Source organism: Brassica napus, chromosome C8, assembly GCF_020379485.1.
Source record: "Brassica napus cultivar Da-Ae chromosome C8, Da-Ae, whole genome shotgun sequence".
NCBI lineage: Eukaryota > Viridiplantae > Streptophyta > Magnoliopsida > Brassicales > Brassicaceae > Brassica > Brassica napus.
Genome location: NC_063451.1, coordinates 14,976,322 through 14,984,495, shown reverse-complemented (window position 1 = coordinate 14,984,495; position 8,174 = coordinate 14,976,322). Strand labels below are relative to the sequence as shown.

The following is an 8,174-nucleotide window of genomic DNA, read 5'->3' as shown; positions in this document are numbered from 1 at the left end:
AAAGCTCCGCATTAATTGCCACTGAATAACTCGCAGAAGTGATACACTGCTTGATCAGATTTCTAAAACCCTCTGGGAACTCCATTGCTTCCATCGTATTCATTATAAAATCCCAATTAAGGGTATCAAAAGCTTTCTTGAGGTCGACCTTTAGCATACACCGTTTTGAGATTGATTTCCAATTGTAGCCTTGCACCATCTCTGTTGCTAAGAGGACATTTTCCACAAGCAGTCTTCCTGGAATGAAAGCTGATTATTCCATTTGTATAAAAACTTGGAGAAAGCCGAAAGAACAAATATCACCTAAGTGACAAACGTTAGTTCAGAAATAGCTCTTGTTTGTGCATGAATTCGCTGGAAAAGTTCTTTAGACATAGTGTAGATGATCAGCATTTTTTGTTGGGGATATTCCTCATGAACCTTCCACGAGAGTTGTCCTCTAAACTGATAGACTCGCCTGGCATTCTTGAAGGAGACAGTACTGATGGTTGGTTCAGAGTGTGTTACAAAGATGTTTTATACACTTATACTAAATACTTAGACGGCTAGACCCTTGGGGCCACTAGTCATGAAATAAATAATGTTTTGTGTTTTGTATTGTCTTATGATTGGATTTTTTGTAGCAATGTAAATTGATCGAAGCTATCAAACAGCTTGGATTTTTTGTAGCAATGTTAATTGATCAAAGCTATCAAACAGCTTGTAAGCTTTGTCTATACAAATTCTCATGTATTCTACTGAGGTTAAGGAAGAAGATAATATATGAGAAAAAAACATGAGATTAGCTGTAATCTTATTCAGAAATGTTGGTTCCATAAGTGGGGTAATGTACGATCTCTTTATCCCAGAGAACTGTGAGTTTTTCATGGTTTCTGCTAGTTTGTCTCATGGTGATCGAAAATCAGAGCATCTGTAGAAGAGATATAACAATCCATCGGAAGAAAACCTTCGCATAAGAAAACTCCTCTTTATATGCTATTCTTTATGGCTGACTTTGAGTTCATGTATATTGGGATATATTGAAATATGATAGTTTCCTATACCGATAGAGTTATTCTAGGGTGAACCTTTAGATTCACCAACCAATAGAATTTCATTAGTTTAAATTCGATATCTTTTAGAAAAGGAAACAAAATATTGTCAAGTTATATTATGTTTTTAAAATAAAAATGTTAAAAATAAATTAAAAAAATAGTAGTAACATAAAAAAAGAATTTAAAAAAAAACAAATTTTGACGTCGTCAGCAAAACAAAAAACACTAAACCCTAAATCCTAATCCCTAAACCCTAAACCCTTGGGTAAACCCTAAACCCTTGGATAAATCATAAACTCTAAATCAAAAATATTAAACCCTAAACCCTAAAAACTAAAGCCTAAACTCTTGAATGTTTTAGTGTTTAGTGTTTTTTATTTAGAGTTTACGATTTATCCAAGAATTTAGGGTTTACCCAAGGGATTAGGGTTTAAGATTTAGGGTTTAAGGATTAGGATTTAGGGTTTAGTGTTTTGCTGGTTAAAAATAATTTTTTTGTAATTACAAATATTTATTTATTTATTTCTTTTTACCTTTTTATTTTTAAAACATAATATAATTTGACAATATTTTGTTTCCTTTTATAAAAGATATTGAATATAAAATAACACAATCCTATTGGTTGGTGAACCCAAGAATAAGTCATACCGATATATACGGTTTTAGATACTTACCTTATCTCCTAAGATCTAGGATCTTTACTTTTGTAAATATACACAACTTTATGGTCCATAGAATATAACTCAAACATTCAGACATTCACAATTTGTCATGGTATCAGAGCAACCGATCTGAGAATCCTAAATTTTTATTTTTCCAAAAGATTCTCGGCTAGAAATGTCTTCTCCTCTGTTTTTCATATCGAAAACAGAACAAATTTTCTTTCATTAATTTAGAAAGCCTCTCGGCCTCTTTTAATACTCAGCCGCATCATGTCTCTCGCGGTGGAAGAGCCTAAGAGGAAGACCATCTCTCCATATGATCTAACTTCAGGTGATAACCCTGGAGCAGTGATTTCTCACCCTTTGCTTAACGGGAACAATTACGAAGAATGGGCTATCAACCTCAGAATGGCGATCAGCTCACGTAAAAAGTTTGGATTCCTTGACGGCAGCATACCAAAGCCAGCTGCTGACTCAACTTACCTTGAAAACTGGGCGGCGAACAATCACCTCCTCGTCGGATGGATTAGACAGACCATCGAGCCGAAACTTCGATCAACAATTTCGACTCGAGAGGTCGCAAAAGATTTATGGCATATCATCAAAAAGCGTTAGTGGTGCTCGTCCTCAGCAACTCCGTAATTCACTTGCCTCTTACAAACAGAATGTATCTATGGTTGATGAGTACTTCAGAAGATTGACAAAGATATGGGATGGTATTGCTGAATGTTTAAACACCAAAAGGTGTGAATGTGGAAAGTGCACCTGTGATCTCAATGTAGCACACGAGAAGGAGACTGAGATACTTCGGGTAGATGACTTTCTGGCGGGTCTTGATGATTCCGTTCATGGGGTCGTTCGTTCCCAACTCTGTGCAATTACTCTTCTTCATGACCTCGACAGTATTTATCAAACAGTTTTGAAGAATAGAAACCGAAACATGTTAAAATATATAAAATTTTAAAACGTTAAATTAAATATATATAAACTGCACATTTATATAAAAAAAATATTAATAAACAAAATATGTCAAGTATGCATCAAACACATGTCCACCAAATTAAGTTTTTACTATTTATCCGAAGAAATCAGATCAAAAAATACAATACTTTAGTTTTCACTCCAATATCAAATAAATCAAATATATTTGATAAATAAAAACACGAAAACTGAAAAACAAAATACACATGTAAACAGCACAAATATCAAATAACCAGCACAAAACGCGGGTACACCACTAGTACTGTAAATACTACAGTACATCTGATACTACATGTTGTAAACTGGCAAAGGCAAATTACCAAGACTCATTACATACAACACAAACATCAAATTTGCTGACATTGATACAAAAGCGCTGGGGCGTGCACAGTTTTGTAACTTGTTGTCCAGGTTGGGCATTCATGATCCTCATGCTCCAACGTGATGGGGAGTATTACGATAAGCATCGTATATTTAGGATTACATTATACTTTGTGATAAATACAACTAGTTAGAGATAATTTTTATCGGTTTGTTAGGCCGACCTATGTGTTGTATTTATACTATGCTTTGTACACGTTAATAAAACAAGTCTTAAAGTTAAGATCAATATTCAGTTCTACATTTAGTTTCGCCCAAACCAAATCTCACTCAGTCAAATAGCGTTGATCAGTAACCAGATTATAAATTGCATTGTCATTCTATAAAATGAGGAGCACAAAAAGACAATAAAATAATATTTTACCTTTTTGATGGTTGTGTATAAATCTAGATATTGAAATCATTTTTAAAAACAGGGGAAAAAACATACTAACGTTCATGGTGTAGAAGAGAAGTGATTGTTGCAGAAGAAAGACACAAAGTTGACCATCTTCCAAGAAAAATAGCTTGGAAAAAACGATAATTAACAATTTTGTCTAACCATGGTCACCTGAAATTCTTGATCGCTTCACCTGAAACAACAACCATGGTGAAGTTTTCTTAAGAAAGTAGGGAAACATATGAAGTTTTCTCTATGCACAATAGAATACAATGTCCAAGTGTGTGTGTGTAAGAACATACTTCTTTCTGGTGTGAGTCTATTTGTATACTTACATTTGTCCATGAATTGAATCGCCTTCATAAATTGGAAAACCTACATGGGAACATATTCATAATATGGATTTGTCACTAAGATCTGGAAATGCAGTGAGCAGTTTTGAGTGAGTGACTTCAGTTGTAACATATCTTCAGCTTGCACTTTAGGTGAATTCATAAAGAGATACCAATGCATTTACCTGGGTTAACAAAAGTTTCAGCTTCAGACTTGACTTGAATCTCAAAACTGCTCTCATATTTGGTTGAATCCAAATTAGTCTTCTCAAAAGTCACAAGTACATCATTCATTTACTGTTATTCTCAGTCTCAACATCACAAATGTCTCATCTCCCAAATCCATTGAAGACAACTGCACATTGTCATGACCATTCAAACAGATTTCAGTTTGATATATGATCAAGCAAAAAAATAATTCAATCAAACCGATCGATACACCACTAACAACTATGCAATTACAACTGTGTTGGGGTTAAAATTAGTCACGACGAAATCAATGGCTGAAAGCTCCCGATAAATCTTCATTGTCGATGCAACCATGGTTGAACCAGATGATTATGCGACAAAGGATAAGCCTGGATGGATGAATGGAAAGCTTGAAGATGAACCATAGGCTGAAATGGAGCATAATGAGCTTATTTTTGCTGTGAAAATCATGTCAAAAAAAGCTGGAAAAGATGTGATCAGACTCATAGATGACTTAGGCCTCTTTCTCAGCCTAAAAGAAGATTAATATCCAAGTTGAGGATCCATTATCTCTTTATGAATGGACAGCCACGAAATTCAAGTCAAGAAGTCAGCCAAAATAATTATTATTGAGTTTTCATGACAGTTTTAGTTTTAATTAAGTTTTTCTCATTTTTCTACAGTTTTAGGACTTTTAGATTTCCTTCTTCTCTATTTAAACTCTCTTTTGTTTCTGAAAAACTCATTCACCTTTTTTTAACAAAATTCTCTCTAAATCTGTGAATTCCTTGTTCATCTTTGAACATTGATTGCTAAAGAGTTCATTCTCTATTTGCAAAACTTGTCTTTGATCACAACAAAGTTCATTCTCTTGATCTTAGACTCATCTACACAAGATCTGATCAATCCATAGATCATTTCTGAAGTTCATCTCATCAAAACCATCACCCACGATCTGAATCAAACCATATCTCTCTCAAATCATCAGATCATCCTTCAAAAGAATCATGGACAATTGAATCTCCTTATCAGGGATTCATCAAGTGGTATCAGAGCAGCTCTGAAGGCTCTTGATCTAGGTTTGATTCTAAAACTTCTCTCTTTGTTTTTGGGAATCTGTTTTTTTTTCTCTGCAATTTTCTCAGAAATCTCGTATCTTTCTATCCGTATAATATGCAAGAGGGCCAACCAAATTTTTTTTAAAAAAAGAAAGAAAAGTTGAAGAGAGATCCAATTTGGCTGAAGAGAAATCCATCCCTGGTGGTAATGCCTCTTGCAAACAAAAATCTTGCAATCTGTCTATCTCTTTCTTCTGTTTTGGGGTTGGGGTTTGTTCTCTGAAGTTTGATCTTTGTTTGTTGCTGAGCTATTGGATTCACAGAGAAAATTCACAGAAAATCAGAGAGAAACACTTGAGAGTTGTGAGGGTTCGGCTATCTGTTATTGTGCTAATTTTTCTTGTTGAGATTGTAACAGGAAATCATGGCTGGAGATGTCAGTAAAAGAAAGGAGGCACCAACTGTGAAATTAAATAAATTACGGATGGAAGAAATGTTGTCTGATATCATGAGAAGAATGAAAAAGTCTGATCTTTTACAAAAGAAACATGCTGATGATTTCTTTGATAATGTTTCTAAGGTTAAGAAGGAAGCTAAGACCAAAAGGAATAGCGAGGATGTATCCAGTGCTACTAGACGTCCTTAGAGAAACCCACAGCCTGACCAAGTAAGTTCCTCCACGAAGAGTTTGCTAGAAAAAAGACAACACTTGTTAAGTAAAGAAAATTCGGTTTTTAACAAATCTGATTTGTTGCAGGAAAGGTCACGACCAGGGTGGCAGCTGGACACGCCTATTAGGAGGAGCAGAGCACAACCTAAAAATCCAGAGAATAAATAAAACCTGTCCATAGTCTTGATGAGCAGGAGTTGCTGCGGGGAGCTCTTAAGCGGATGAGTAGTGCCCAAAACATTACTGATATGTGTAACCAGATATTCAAGGATTTAGAGAAGGACAAAAGACGGAGCACACGACCTTCCTCAAAGGCTACTGACCCAAGGAATTGTAGCAATCAAGAACAGATTATCCAAGGGTTGAAAACAGAGCCGTCTAAGGTAATAAAAGAAGCTGAGACAGAAAATGAGTTTTCTCTTTTCTCTTCTCAATCTGAACCTGTTGTAAATAAAACCTGTGATGAACTAACTTGTTTTGAACCGGTGCATCCGAGTAGCCTTGTTTCAGTGTCTCAGGTCTCAGAAGAAAATTCAGCAGAAGAAGCACAAAAGAGTTCACCACCAGAAGAAGTGTTGGAGCAGCCCAACATTGAAGCAGAAACAGATGCTAAGTCACTCTCTTTGAACTCTCAAGGGCACTGTAAGGATCTTGATATGGTTAATTCTCCACCTGAAATGTTTGTTATGGTTAGTTCCAGTGATGTAAAACGTTTTGGTCTTGAAAATGTGAAAGAATTTTGTGTTTCAAACTCTGTTTTTGATAACATGATTTATTCTTTTAAGAAACTTGAACCAAATAAATTTTCTGAAAAAAAAAAGGTTTTTCCTTTGATAGTGACATCAATCCTGGTCTTGTTTTGAGTCTTGATCAATTTATGAAACATATCAAAAGCTTTGATCATCCTGTAAAGTCAGTGAATCTTGTTTTGTAACAGTCTTTTTTCTGTTCTAGAAAATCATTTGATTCATTTGTCTTCTAAGAAAATAGCTTTGTTTTGAATTGTTCAAAACATAAAATAGCCACTGGTGATTTGTTTTCTTCCTCACATGTCTGGAAAGAGTTTATGGTTAGGAATTTTCAGAAACCAAAATCACATAGAGATGAAACCGATTTTATTTGTGATTTTGGTTTTAAACTTGGTATCTTGTGTTCTGAATCTGATAAACCTTGGCATGTTTTGAGATCATTGCTTGAGAATTGTGTTGTTTTAAGCTTTGGTGATATTCTGGTTTACAATCATTTCTTTGATAAGCAAGTTGAGCCTTGGTTAAGAGATTCTCGGTTTGAACTTGATCTTTTGTGTTCTGAATATAAGGAACTTGTGGCTGTTCTGAAATTGTTCCTTAAAAACCATGCTATCTCATGCCTTGATACCATTATGGTGTACAATACTTACTTTGATATACATCATCAAGGTCTGAAACATTTGTTGTATGATATAGGAAAAGAAAGTTTGGTTTTTGATCTGAACAAGGGCATGTGTTGCATTGATAATTCTGGATATCTAGTCTTTGCTTTGAGTGTCCAGGAACAACAGGATCAGTCTCAAAGGAGCAAAAGCAAACACCATCCTTACCATCCAGAGATTTGGAGATGGAAGTACTTGAGGAAAATGACTTCAAAACTCAAAGGAAGTTTATGTCCAAAACCTTACTTTAATGTTGTTTCCATGCTTATTTTCTTGATCATTTGTCTCACTTTTTACTTGTTTCCTTTTGATATAGGAGATACATATTTGAGGACAAATATTTTCAAAGGAGGAGGGGATGATGCAACCATGGTTGAGCTAGATGATTATGCGACAAAGGATAAGCCTGGATGGATGAATAGAAAGCTTGAAGATGAACCATAGGCTGGAATGGAGCATAATGAGCTTATTTTTTTCTGTGAAAATCATGTCAAAAAAAGCTGGAAAAGATGTGATCAGACGCATGGATGACTTAGGCCTCTTTCTCAGCCTAAAAGAAGATCAATATCCAAGTTGAGGATCCATTATCTCTTTCTGAATGGACAGCCACGAAATTCAAGTCAAGAAGTCAGCCAAAATAATTATTATTGAGTTTTCAAGACAGTTTTAGTTTTAATTAAGTTTTTCTCATTTTTCTACAGTTTTAGGACTTTTTGATTATCTTCTTCTCTATTTAAACTCTCTTTTGTTTCTGAAAAACTCATTCACCTTTTTTTAACAAAATTCTCTCTAAATCTGTGAATCCCTTGTTCATCTTTGAACATTGATTGCTAAAGAGTTCATTCTCTATTTGCAAAACTTGTCTTTGATCACAATAGAGTTCATTCTCTTGATCTTAGACTCATCTACACAAGATCTGATCAATCCATAGATCATTTCTGAAGTTCATCTCATCAAAACCATCACCCACGATCTAAATCAAACCATATCTCTCTCAAATCATCAGATCATCTTTCAAAAGAATCATGGACAATTGAATCTCCTTATCAGGGATTCATCAATTGGCGTCGGCCAAGA

General features: G+C 34.8%; 1 long non-coding RNA gene across 1 annotated transcript; it reads left to right on the top strand.

The window, feature by feature from the left end:
* Window positions 1-1,629: 1,629 nt before the first annotated feature.
* LOC111208510 lies at window positions 1,630-7,891 on the top strand. Its single transcript, XR_002660412.2, has 2 exons — window positions 1,630-5,683; window positions 5,774-7,891. It is a non-coding gene; the product is annotated as an uncharacterized LOC111208510 (long non-coding RNA).
* Window positions 7,892-8,174: the final 283 nt, after the last annotated feature.